At 37.6% G+C, this 14,392-nt stretch overlaps 1 pseudogene across 1 annotated transcript; it reads left to right on the plus strand.

Moving 5' to 3' along the window:
• The first annotated feature begins 6,429 nt into the window (after positions 1 to 6,429).
• LOC306644804 (stathmin-like) lies at positions 6,430 to 6,955 on the plus strand (annotated as a pseudogene). The gene has a single exon. The product of its transcript is annotated as a stathmin-like (transcript).
• Positions 6,956 to 14,392: the final 7,437 nt, after the last annotated feature.

The raw sequence follows: 14,392 nt of genomic DNA on the forward strand, positions 1-14,392 counted from the left end.
AGGACTAGAATTAGCAATCATGGAATTCATTTGGAAAAATAAGAGGCTCAGGATAGACAAAGCAATTATTAACTAGTATCACAATACCAGAACTTAATTTATGCTACAGACCAATAGAAGCAAAAACAGATATGAAGATCAATTGAACAGAATGGAAGACACAGAGACAAGACCACAAAAATACAGTTATCTCACTCTAGACAAAGGTACTATAAACACATTGGAGAAAAGATTGCCTCTTCAAGAAATGATGCTAGGAAAACTGGAAATCCATATGTAATAGAATGAATCTGTATTTCCCTCCCTTCAAAAAACTCAACTCAAAGTGGATCAAGGGCCTAGACATTGGACTAGAGACTCTGCATCTACTAGAAGAAAAATTAGGTACAATACTCCTTCATGTTGACTTAGGAACCAACTTCCTCAGTAAGACTCCTGAAGCCCAAGCAGTAACATCGAGAATCAGTAAATGTGATGGTATCAAACTAAAAAGTTTTCTCACAGCAAAGGAAACAATCAAGAATATGAACAGAGAGTCTACAAAATGGGAGAAAGTCTTGACCAATTTCACCTCAGGTATGACATTAATCTCCAGGACATAGAGTGAACTAAAAAAACTTAACACCATGAAAACAAATAACCCAATCAATAAATGTGCAAAGGAACTTAACATGCACTTCACAGAAGAAGAAATACATATGGTCATCAAATATACAGAAAATGTTCAACATCTCTAACTTTAGAGAAATGCAAATCAAAACTACACTGATATTCCATTTCATTCCAGTCAGAATGGCAATTATGAAGAATACGAGTGGAAATAAATGTTGGTGACGATGTGGGGAAAAATGTTTACTCACACATTGTTGGTGGAACAAAATTGGTGCAACCTCTATGGAAAACAGTATGGAGATTTCTTAGAAAACTTGGAATGGAACCAACATTTTATCCAGTTATTCCACTCTTTGGTCTATAACAAAAGGCCTTAAAACCAGCCTCCTATAGTGACATATCCACTTCAATGTTTATAGCAGTTCAATTCACAATAGCTAGGAATCAACCTAGGTGTCCTTCAACAGATGAATGGATAAAGAAAATATGGTACATATACACAATGGAATATTACTCAGACATGAAGAATGAAATTATGGCATTCGCAAATAGTGGATGCAACTGGAAATTATTGTGCTAAGTGAAATAAGCCAATCCAAAAATATCAAAGACTGAATGTTCCCTCTGATATGTGGAAGTAACCCACAAGGAAGTGTGGAGTGGAGAATAGAAGTCCATTGGATTAGACAAAGGGGAATGAGGGAATGAAAGAGGGAAGGAGAATAGGAAGGACAGTAGAACGAATTGTACATAACTTTCCTATTCTTGTATTTGAATACACTGCAAGAGGAACTCCACATCATGTACAACCACAAGAATTGGATCCTAATTAGTATAAATTATACTCCATGTATGTATAATATGCCCAAATACACTATACTATCACATGTATCTAAATAGAATAAAAAATAAATAAGCCAATTCAATCACTGAAATCATTCTGAATTTTGAAATTTTGAAAGCTTCTCCTCTAAGATCAGGAGCAAAATGACAATGTCCACTCTCACCACTTCTATTCAAAATAGTATTGAACATCCTTGCCAGAACAATTATGAAAAAAGAATGTGGACCCTAATAAGAATTAAAAGGTGATAATGTTCCTATATGCAGATGATATGATGTGCCAGATATAGAAAATCCTGAAGAATACACCAAAAATAAAAAAGAAGAAAGACAACTGGGAGAATTGATATACCTATTCAGTAAAGTTGGAGGACAGAAACACAAAATACAAAAATCAATAGCATTTCTATATACTATTAATGAGCTACCTGGAAAGAAAAATCTGAAAAAGAATTCCATAGTAGCAACAAAAATAAAATAAAGTAAAATTCTTAAGTGTCAATAAACCAAGGAGAGCTTAAATAAAACACTGATGAAATCAAAGAGAACACAGATGAATGGAAAGATAAGCCACCTTTGCAGATTGGGGAAAATAATGTAGTCTAAGTGTCTGTTCTAGGAAAATCAAAACCATGCTAAGACTTATCTCACTCCAATTAGAATGACAGCCATCAAGAACACAAACAATAATAAATGCTGGAGTTTTATGAAGAAAAAGGAACACTTACAATGCTGTCCACTGTCCACCGTGGGACTGTAAATTACCACAAGCATTGTGGAAATCGGTATGAAGGTTGTTGAAAAGACCAGCTCTACCACTCCTCAGTATTTATCCTGAAGAATTGAAGTCAGTATACTAAAGTGATACATACACACCCACGTTGATAGCAGCACAATTAATAGGCAAACTGTGAAGCATCCCAGGTGTCCTCCTCCAACGGATGAATGGGTAAAGAAAATGTGGTGTCTATGCACAATGCATTTTTACTCAGCCATAAAAAAAGGAGTGAAATTTGTGATTGGCAGGATAATGGGTGGAACTTAAGAGCATTATGTTAAGTGAAAAAAGCCAAACTCAGAAAGTTAAGGGTCATGTTTTATCTTATGAGTGAAAACTAGAGTATAAAAAATAAAAGAAAGGTGAGGATAGGCCTCATGAAAAGTGAAGGAAGATCAGTAGAATGGAAGGGAGCAGAGAGGATGTAAAAGGAGAGAAAAAGAGGAAATTGGGGATGATAAAGGCCAAATTATATTGTTAAATTTACATGTTCAAATATGTAAAAATAAATCTCACCATTCTGTATAATTATATTGCAAAAACTAAAACTATGGAAAACAGAAATATAAAACCTTTTACAAACACCACAAAAAATGTCTATTTTATCCAAAGCGATCTATAGATCCAAAGGAATCTTGATCAAATATTTAATGTCATTTTTCAGAAATGTTGAAAAAGGTCATTGATTCTTATTTTAGATCACTGAATTTTTTTAATTGAGCCCCTAAAGACCCCAAATAGTCAAAACAATCCTGAGGAAGAAGGACAAATTTGTAGGCATCACACTTCGTGACATCAAAACACATTATAAAGCAATTGTAATCAATACAGTACTGTAAGAGCTGAAAACAGACACACTGACTCCTGGAAGAGGATTTAAAGCCCAGACAGAAGCATATTCATTTGTGGTCAATTGATTTTCAGCAAAGGTACTAGGAGCAAAATGGGAAGGGACAGTTTCTTCAACAAATGGTGCTGGGCAAGATGGCTGTCCACTGAGAAGGAATGAAATTAGACCCTATCTCATACCATATGCAGAAATTAAGAGAAAATGAATTAAAGAGCTTAGAATAAGAATTGAGGAAAGGCTCCACAAATTGGTTCAGTAACAATTTCTTTTGATTTGACCCCGAAAGCTTAGGCAAGAAAAGCAAAAACAGACAAACAGTTTACATCAAAGAAAACAGCTCTACCCAGCAGGAGGAACTATTAGTGAGGTGAAGAAGCAACTCACAGAGTGGGAGAAGATAGTTGCAGACCATCCATCCAATAAGGAGTCAACATCCAAAATACATAAGGAGTTGAACAATTCCACAGCAAGAAAATGAACAACCTTCTTTTAAAACCATCATAGAATCTGAATACATATTTCTCAAATAAGGCATACAGATGGTCAACAGGCACAGAAATAAACGTCATCCATCACCAGACAAAAAGGAAATGTAAGTTAAAGCCAGAATATCGCATCTCATACCTTAGAATGGCTTTTATCAAAAAGACAAAAAAGCATTGGGAAGGATGGGGAGAAAAACAGTAATCCAAAGGATATCTGCACTTTCATGTTGATTACAACATTGTTCACAAGAGCCAAGATGTGGAAACAACCTACCTTCCAATGGAGGGATTAGTAAAGAAAATGTGGTATATATATATATATATATATATATATATATATATATATATATACACCAGGGAATACTACTTAGTCTCACAAAAGAAGAAAACCTGTTATCTGATACAAAAGGAATGATCCTGGAGGACATAGTATTAAGTGAAATAAAATGGGCCCTAAAAGACAAATGCCATACAGTCTCACTTATATATGGAATCTGAGACTTGAGCTCCTAGAAGTACAGAGCAAAACGATAGGTACCAAGGTCAGGGGAGGGGCTTGAGAATAGAAAGAATGGAGAGCTGTTGGTCAGAGTATAAAACTTCTGGTAGGAGAAAGAAAGTTTTGAGATCTGTTCCATAGTAGGGTGACAGAAGCCAATAATAATAATAATGTGTTGGATATTTTCAAAATAAGTAAGAGAGTAAACTTCAAGGACCTTGTGAAAAAAGGACAGGTAATCAAGATGATGAGGACTTTAATTAATTTGTCTTAGCATTCTATATTACACACATGTATCAAAATATCTCATTGTACCCCCTAAATATCTATAATTGTGCTTTGTTAATTAAAATAACAAAAGATGAAGAAAGCATTCTGAGATAGCATTACACATTTATTAGGATGGCTGTCATTTCCAAAGAGAAATAGCAAACGTTGTCAAGAATGTGGAGAAACTGAGAGCTTTGTTTATTCCTGGTGGGAATGTAAGATTCTTGAACAAGTTGAGACTACAAGGGCTATGGCCACATGATACAGCAATTCTACTTCAAAACGTTCATCCAGATGAGTTGTGAGCAGGGAATCAAAACTCCAGACAGTCCAACACAAAGAGTGAACCTAGCATAAACTGTAGACTTTAATAAGAAAAATAGATCAATGTCAGTTCATAAACTGATGCAAATGTTCCACACTAATGCAAGAGGCTAATCATAGAGAAACTGCTTCTATGGTGAGCTCAGGGGGGAAATCAGGGAACTCTACTTTTCAGTATATTTTTCTGTAAACATGTAATGTAATTATTTCTGATTAATCATTTAAAAATAAAAAATGTCTTCCACAAAAACAAACGAAACAAGGCACTTTGAAATGGGAAAATATATTTGTCCATGCTTATAGTTGGTTAGTGTGTATGCTATGATTCCTACCCATATCTACTGGATTCCAGAGCCCCTTCCCTGCTGAGTATCACTTGGTCTATTACCACTTAAAGTTGATTTACTGACAAAGATTAATAAATGAACACTATCATCTTTCAAAGAGGTGTTATGGATACAAGAACAGAGAACATGTGTGACCCTACAGGTTAACTCCCAGTCTGCTTTCCTAGATATTGGCATCAATGGCCATCAGTCTGCCCCAGCCACACCATTTTACAACCCAGATGTCAGTCTGTAAACATCCTAGCCAGCCATTGGTCCACTCATCAGCCTGCTAACATTCTCAGCTGTCATTGGTCCAGATTTTAGCCTGCGAACTCCCTGGTCAGTAATTGGTCATTTTTCTTAGCCCACAAAACTCCACTACTTAAGAAAAGCTCCACCGCCAGGTTCGCTCTCTCTCTCTCTCTCGCTCTCTCTCTCTCTTCCCCTGTCTCTTTCCCTCTTTCCCTCTCTCTCTCTCTCTCTCTTTCTCTCTCTCCCTCCCTGTGAGTAGACATTCTGTCTCTTGCATGAGTTCCTGCATCCAGAGTGGTTTTTCTGGGCGCTTTTCACTTTTCACTAGAACCTTCTCCCTTGTCTTCAACTCTTGAGCTCACAAGTGTTGAACATGATTTTCCACTGTCTCTTGCAGGCAGCAGAACCCATGTGACACAGTTCTGCCTGATACAACATTAACACAACTGTGGAGTATTTTCATTTCCTTCTCAGCCATCACTAAGCTTTACTATTTTCTCTTCCTTACCTGCCTGAAACAGATCCTGAGAAAGGGAGATGAAACAGCTATCTTGGGACCAAGAGGTGTAGAGTATCAGGAAGGAGCCCTGTATGCTAAGAGTGGCTGACTTTTGTAAAGGTGGGAGGATCCTGCTGGCATCATTCAGAGGCTAACTAGTGTTGGATGCTTATGCCATAAGCGTTGTTTAAACCAATATTTTAGTTTTTTCTGTTTTTCACAGAGAACACCATATACAATATACATGTATATGAATAGTAATTTTTATATAAGAATTGCATTGAGCTACTATGATCAGTTTCTCATGACATTCAGGTAGACTTTAGCAGCACAAGCAATAGATATATTAAAGATGCTAACTGGTTGAGAATTGGTAGTAGATGGCTAACCACAGATTATCTTTTGTTATTTTACAGATTATCTTTTCTGCTTTTTGAGGGGTAAGACATCTCCAGTTCACTGCAGCCTCTGTCAACTTTTTATTGCCACCCTATTGCCATGGTCACATATTAGTTACCATTTATCATCTTATTTAAACTATTGTTATTCAAGTAGTGGAAAATAATTTTTATGCATTAGACCCCGATCAAAGATGAGAGAGTGTGGCCAGGCAGCTCAGACTGAGAAGGGCTTTCCTTACCAGTGGATTGTGTAGAATACAATGCTAGTCTCTTGTTTTCTATTCTCCATGGCTTCTTCTGAAATTTAGGTGAAAGAACTGGAGAAGCATGTCTCAGGCCAGGCTTTTGAGTTGATTCTCAGCCCTGGATCAAAAGAATTCATCCCAGATGTCCTCCTTTTCCCTGCAAAGAAGAAGAATCTTTCCCTGGAGAAAATTTAGAAGAAATTAGAAGCTGCAGAAGAAAGATGTAAGTCCCATGAAGCTGAAGTCTTGAAGCAGCTCTCCGAGAAAAAAGAGCATGAGAAAGAAGTGCTTCAGGAACCAATAGAAGAAACCAACAACTTCAGTAAAATGGTGGAAGAGAAACTGACCCACAAAATGGAAACTAGCAAAGAGAACTAAGAGGCACACATGGCTGCCAACTGAAGTGTGTACGAGAGAAGGATAAGCACATTGAAGAAGTGCGGAAGAACAAAGAATCCAAAGACCCTGCCGATGAGACTGCAGCTGACTAATTTTTTCTGAGAACTGACTTTCTCCCCTTCCCCTTCTTAAATATACAAAGACTGTACTGGCCAATTTAATTTTATTTTTTTCCCTCCTGACAAATATTCTAAAAGCTGATATAGGACTGTTAGGTAGATCCAGACTATAAGATGTTGTTTAGGATAAAGGGGAGAAACTGGACATGTTTTAACCTTATTTTGTTGGTCTTTTAAAATATAGCTATTTTCACTGTCACATGTTTTCTACTTCAGTGCACTTGGTGTGCTGGGTTAATGGTTAGGACTCTATTGGCTCTATGAAAACATGTTTGTGAAGAGTATGTAGTGAATTCTTTCAAATTGTTAGATGCTGAATATCTGTTCACTCTTCAATCCCAATTCTGTCCCAGTCTTATTAGATGCCACTGCACTCGAATGGTTGATAGACGTGCACAGTGCTGTTGGTGAAGAAAAAAAAAGGTGGAGCGAAAAGACAGACTGAAGGGACCACATTAAAAGAAAAATGGCCAGATCATCTGAAGCAGCAATTGCACACTGATTACTTTTATACAAAAATTATGTAATAAAGGTATTAAATCAATCTCTGACACACAATGTAGAAAAATACATAATTTTATAATCTTACTTGATATCCCATAAAGAGAAGTAAATGTATTTATTGTGCACAATGATTCTACATGAGGAGTGTACAACATATACAAGTAACCTATAAAACCTAGTAGTAGTCTGTCATAAATTTCATACACCATATGAAATGCAAAATGATTATTGCTAATTGAACTTTTCTGAATTTAGTAGAACCCATTACACTGATTATCCTATGTCTCTGTGAGTTTCCATGGCTCCTTTAACTTGGTTTCCAAACCATCTAAGTACCTTAGAACTAACAAATATATTTTAAAGAATTGTTCTGCATTTGCACCCACTTATGAGATCTTGCTTTAAAAATAGCTCCATTATAATTTCCAAAACTCAAAAGCATCAATAAAATATTCAGTTATCATGGTCTAAAAGGCAAGCTTCCCTTGTCCCTGGTACCCTTTATAGTTTTTTCTGAACTCATCCAGTCACTTTTTTTTCTCTTCCATCACCTCTCTTGCAGTTGAATTACAAGACCAAATTCCAAAAGATGGGGAGGACAGGCTCCTCCCAAAAGGGGTGGAGGTATTCTCCATGGCATAGGCCACTACCAGTTCTTTGATAGGGATAATAGTCACTAAATCTAAGACATTTTCTGTCTCACTTTTCAGGACCCCGACAGAGGTCTCAAGATGCTGCCATGTGCCATTTGGTACAAAAACAAGCTTGACAATGAACTCACTAGCTCACTTTTTGCCCCCTTTCCGTTCAATCAGAGATGTTCCACCTAGGGGCCAGGTTACCATCATGCCTGCCATCTGGCCTGCCCAGTTTTTCCTCTGGGGTCCAGGTGTGTACATATCTCCTGCTGAAATTTGGGCAGCATTACCTCTTCTGTGGCATCCCCACGTCCCACACCTGGCTGCCAGGTGAGAAGAACACCAAGTATCTTTTGGGTGAGGTTTTTGCAATCCCTACATTTCCCCTCCCACTGGCAAGATTCCCAGTGAGGTTCTTTCAATAAAAGCAAGTTATAAAGGAAAGTTTCAAGTTTTGGGCAACAGACACCTTGAGTCAAGGTTGATCTCTGGTAGTCAGTGGGATATCAAGCTGTGCAGATTCAGATTCCAGTAGGTTGGAAGCCTCAGAGCAACTAATGGGAAGTGTTGAAAGTCACTGGGAAAATAAGTTCTCCCCTGCAGACCTCAGACTCTGGTCCCAGAGACATTTCCAGAACGACTCTGTAGCAAACATGCAGCTTTTTGTGGAATAATCAGTGATCACAAAATTTAATAAATGTACCCCACCAATCTGATGTGACCTTTTTGGAAGATTGGTTCAGCAGCAGCCAGACTCCTAGGAGGTGAATCAAGAACAGGTGAGACATCTGGGCCTCTCTCTCCTGCACTGCCAGCCTTTCTCTGGGGACTGCAGCAGATCTCCCTGACACACCTGAGCTGGTGTGGTTTCTCTGGCTCCAAGCTGTTTTCCTACCTGGCTCCACCAGGTTGTTATATTCTCTGGGCTCTTGAGCAAATGGTCCCGCTCCACACTTTCCCCACCCACCTCCGTGGAATTTTCTCAACTCTTGTTCATCCTTCCCATCTTTCCTCCATTATCCCATCCTTTTGCCTGTGAACTTTGTCCTTTTTTCATGGTTGATTTTCTCTCTTCTCTTACCCTCAAACCATTTTGTGTACTAACCTTATTCTATATTCACAGACTTTCCTTTATTTTGGAACAAGGAATGGCCATTACACTGAATTACACTGCCAAAAATAACATTGAAATTACCTATCTTCTTACAACCCAAAGTTTTCCAATGTGAACATTTATCACATTACCTTCTAGCCTAAATAAGATTATAGTTAGATTTACTAGAGTAGTGTCTGGCATATCAGTTCATAAAACCTTGATGCATAAATGGATAAATTGTTGACAGGAGAGAAAAACTGAAGACAGTTACTGTGAATCCTGGTTAAAACACTATACCATAGGGTTGTACATTAATGTCTTAAACTTATAATACAGGTTCTGTAGCGTCCTTGACTTCTCCTCTGGGAGAGAGCTTGATTGTAACCAGCTACCTAAATATTGTAATGTGGTAATGTGATATTATATTTTGTATCTTAAAAGACTGGAAAACGAGAGAGAGAGAGAGAGAGAGAGAGAGAGAGAGAGAGAGAGAGAGAGAGAGAGAGAGAAACAAAAAGGGAAGGATAATATGTTACAGCACCAAACTTATATATATACACATTTTTTAATTGTAGACTATGTTTGCTGTATTTATAAGAGGTGATTTTGAAACCTCTTACTCTCTCTTTTCAACAGAGTTTCAGGTAATATGCTCATTAAACAACCCTTTTAAGTATACGTAGAATTTTTAAGTGCAATTAGATTCATTTTTCCAATAATTTATTTGCTCACATTCATACTCAAACTAACTCAATTAGAGCTATGGACTAAAATAATTCTAATTTCTAGTGTTTCAATAGGGCCCAGTCAACATTGTTGAAATGCCAAACATCATATAATTACTTAAAACATATCTGATGAAAATGTGGAACAGGTAGAGGCTTTGCTTTTAAGAAATAGTGTTGCACTAAGACAAGCCGTTTAGGAGAGGCTTCTCAAAGTTGAGGTTTAAAAGTATTTTGCGGGGAAAGGGGCTTAAGAGTCCTTGCAAAAACAATCCATTTGTAAAGCCATTTTCCAAAGGAATTGCTCATTGCAAAATGTAAATTTCCAGGAATGTTTTAATTTTTACTTGGCTTGGATGCTTTTATAGAGTCCCCACAACTGTCCAATGAAGTGGCCACCTTCCCATTTTACAAAGAGAGGAATAAATTGAGAGTGGTCACATACTTGGGGCAGCACATGTGGGATGTGGGTTTACTACTGCTACAGTAACAGAAAAATGCAGGATTCACAACCTTTATAGGCACAAATAAAAGACATTTCTTGTCTTTGTATAGAAAAACAAATACACAAACAGAAAACCCTTTTTAAGAAGAAAAGGTAAACAATCATGCATACAACTGGCAAGTGGTAGAGCAGGGTTCCAACCCATGTCTACAAGGTTTGAAAGCTCCTGTTCCTTGGTGATGCTGTATCTCTTGAGTCCAGTTCCAGGTGGAGTTAAACATGAGTAGTGAAGGCTAATAGACACAGATCAATGTCTTTGAAAGAATCACTGAAGGTGAAAACCCTTTGACTCTTGGGGCTGTGAAGTGCTGGTCATGATTTCTCAAGATCTCTTGTAGTCATCAGTGTTCATTTGGCACTGTTCTGTCCAATAGAGTGTAAGCACACATGTGGAGGTTTCTGGTAAAGCCAGAAACTAAGTCTTCTTGTTTCCACTTTTTCTTGCCTGAAAAGATGCTGAGAAAGGGAACTGAAGCAGCCATCTTGAGACCATGAGTTGGGGAGAATCAGGAGAAAATTTTACATGCTGAGTGTTGTGGGGCTCAACTTAAGAACAGACCCATCGGCACTGAGAAGTTCGAATTTGAGACTCCTTATTAGTCAGTCTCACTCAACACCCAAAATGGGCAGCCCTGAGGATAGGGCTGCAGGGGTTTTTATGCCATAAGTAAAGTGTATCGGTACACCAACCATAAGTGTCTGTTGCTATGATTCAAAACTATAAACTAACATCATGAGATCTAAAATCATAAGCAAAAGGGGAAGTGGGTCAAAACAACCATAGTTGGGTTCAAGTTAAAGAATGGTTACTAACATCCAGACAATCGTTCCCTGATAGGGTGTGTTGTCCAAGAAAAATAGGAACCAAAAAGAGAACATTTTTACATTATATAAGAATTGTCATTTTGAGTTGCCAAACATGCTATGCTAAGCAACTGTTGATGGGTACAGAGGCAGGGTGTTTCCACCGGAGAAGCATTTCCCATGTGAAATGGAGTCTCAGGGAAAAATGGAGTCTGTTTGGTCTTACCCACGTAGCCTGGTCCCTAACACCGATCAGAGCTGGCTGCAAAAGAGGGAGGATTCTGCAGGCATCATTCAGAAGCTGAACAGAGTTGGATGTTTATCCTATCGGCACCTATGAGACATTGCTTTAGTGGTTTCTGCTATTTACAGAGAACATCATCTATTCAAGGGGGTGAGGAGAGAGAGAGATTTAAGATTTTTATTAACATATTAATGGGGTACAGTGTAATTTGTCAACACATGTGTTTAGAGTACACTGATCAAATCAGGGTAATAGGCATTTCCCTCTCCATGACATTTCTTTATGTTTGGAGCCTTAGAACTCCTCTCCTCTAGATCCTCATAATGTATGTGACATATAGTCACCCCAGTGTGCAAGAGAACAGAATTTATTCCTTCTATCTAAATGTGTTTTGCTCCTAATTATCCAACTTTTTTTTATCCTTCCCCACCATCTTACAAGACTCTACTAGTCAGTATTCTGCATTTAGATAGACATATTTATTTTTAGCTTTCATATATGGGAGAGAACATGTGGTACTTGTCTTGCTATGACTGACTTATTTCACTTAACATATTGTCCTCCAGTCCCATCCGGTTTCCTACAAATTATAGGATTTCATTCATCATTATGGTGGAAAAACATTCCACTGTGTGTCGGTTCATCAATCAGTGGCCACATAGGTTAGTTTCTTCTCTTGGCTATTATAAATTGGGTCTCAGTAAACATTGGATTGGAAGCCTTTCCTTGGTGTGTTGATCTTACTTCCTTTGGATTCTATTCTTTTGGGATAGCTGGATTATGTGGTAGATCCACTTCTAGTTTTTTCAGGACCCTCTGTACTTTTCTGGATACAATTTACATTCCCAACAACAATGTATAAGAGTTATTTTTCTCTACATTCTTGCCAGCATTTACTTTTTTGTCTTTTTGATCATTGCCGTTCTGATGGGGGTAAGATGATATCTCATTGTAGTTCTTGTTTCCGTTTCCCTGATGGCTAATGATTTTGGCCATTTTCATATATTTGTTGGTTATTTGCATTACTTCTTTTGAGAAATACTTTTCCAGATCACATGCCCATTTTTAACTGGATTACAGTTTAAGTATCCAAGTCTACTCCTTCCTTACACACTGTACTATCACACTAGCTCCCTCCCTCCACTCCCATATTCATGAAAAAAAAAAAAAAAAAAACACTTATTTTCATCTAAGAAAAATTGAGCTATTTGGTCCTGTCAAGCTTTTAAAAACACCAAGAAAGTAACTTCCTTTGGGCAATGGACTTTTCCAGGGCAGGTCATCCTGCTCTCGAATAACAGGAACTTTGTACACTTCCTGATTACCCTGGTGGAATACCAAGCATAGCATCTCTCTGAAGCATGGCCAGAGAGTGCCTCAGTTTCCCAAAGTGCTACTGCAATCAGCCTTACCCCAGGCTTTTAAATGCTAAATAATAAGCCTAGGGTAGGTGTTCCAGGATCAGGCATCATCACAATAAGTAGCAAAAAGCAGGAGCAGTGAGAACATGAAGTTAAGAGTGAATTCTATATACTGAACCTACTGTTCTGCTTTCTTTCTTTCCTTCTTCCTTCTTTCTTTCTCTCTTTCTCTTTCTTTCCTTCTCTCCTTCCTGCCTTCTCTTTCTTTCTTTCTTTCTTTCTTTCTTTCTTTCTTTCTTTCTTTCTTTCTTTCTTTCTTTCTTTCTTTCTTTCTTTCTTTCTTTCTTCTTTCTTCCTTTCTTCTTTCTCTTTCTTCCTTTCTTTCTTTTAGGCTGTCAGCATACATTTCAAAATATTTTGAATTTTATCTTTTATGTGTTCTAATTAGTTGTACATGACTGTAGAATGCATTTATTATACAGTTTGATAGATCATACATAAATATAGAGTCCTTTAAAAAAGCAATTTACCTGCCACCCTGCTTGGTTTCAGTCAGTAGAATTTGTTACATTCCTCGGCAACACATCTGTTATCTGAAGACCTGAAAGTCTCTTTCTGCTGATGTAAACTGCTTTCATTAAGTTCTTTAGAAGGGTTGAACATGGGCAGGGTAATTCTTCATACCATCCTTCTTCCTCCCTCAGCCACTATCTCACCTCACCACTTGGGAACACAAACAACCAAGGTTGGGAGGTAAAAATCTTCAAAACTTCAGCCATGCTCAACCATGTATTGTCCAGGTGCCACTATACTTCTCTGAATGCCCAGCGTTTTCCAAAATAATATACAATATAGTGCATTTCATGTCATACCATTGCTTTAATGAAAATGGGTACTAAGGAATAAAGGATCCCAAATTAGTTAACAAAATTGTAAACCAAAACTAAGTACACTCACATTATAAACACATACACCTGCATTCAGCCTGCTGAGTGTTTTACAGACACCCCAAATAACCACCTAAGGAATTTGACCTGGAGACTTTCAAAAATATCTCCCTCCTTTTCTCAGAATATTCTCTTCAATTAACTGTAACACAAGTATTTATCTCCTTATGTAAACTTTGTTCTTTCTTCTATCCCACTAGGCAAAAATATATAGAAAATCTGCTAGAAAATATGTATCAGCAGACTATTCTACAAGAAATAAACTGAAAAGGGCTTCCAGGTGGGCAAAAATCTTATCCCATGTATGAAGATGAGCTAAGACTTCTGAAGGGTGTTAGAAATGTGTTCTCCACAATGGAAGTTACGGACTCCTGATTGTAGTAGAGTTAGAGAACATTAAGTCTGGAAAAGGGAACTCAACATAAAAGACTTTTCTTGAAATTTCATACAGACTGACTTACAATGTCTTTTTGACAAGCAGAGACTCCTCACTTTTCCTTTCTTAACTTGACACCTGGATTCCTGTAGGCCCTATTTTAGTTGCCAGAAGGACAATAAGTTAATGCTGAGAAGAATAGAGTAACAGAAGTACAGCTCAACAGGCATTAAGATTTTCAGAGATATACTGAGCATTCTACTAAAACAAAACTGGAGCTAATGAAC

This window comes from Sciurus vulgaris (assembly GCF_902686455.1).
Source record: "Sciurus vulgaris genome assembly, chromosome: 15".
Classification (NCBI taxonomy): domain Eukaryota; kingdom Metazoa; phylum Chordata; class Mammalia; order Rodentia; family Sciuridae; genus Sciurus; species Sciurus vulgaris.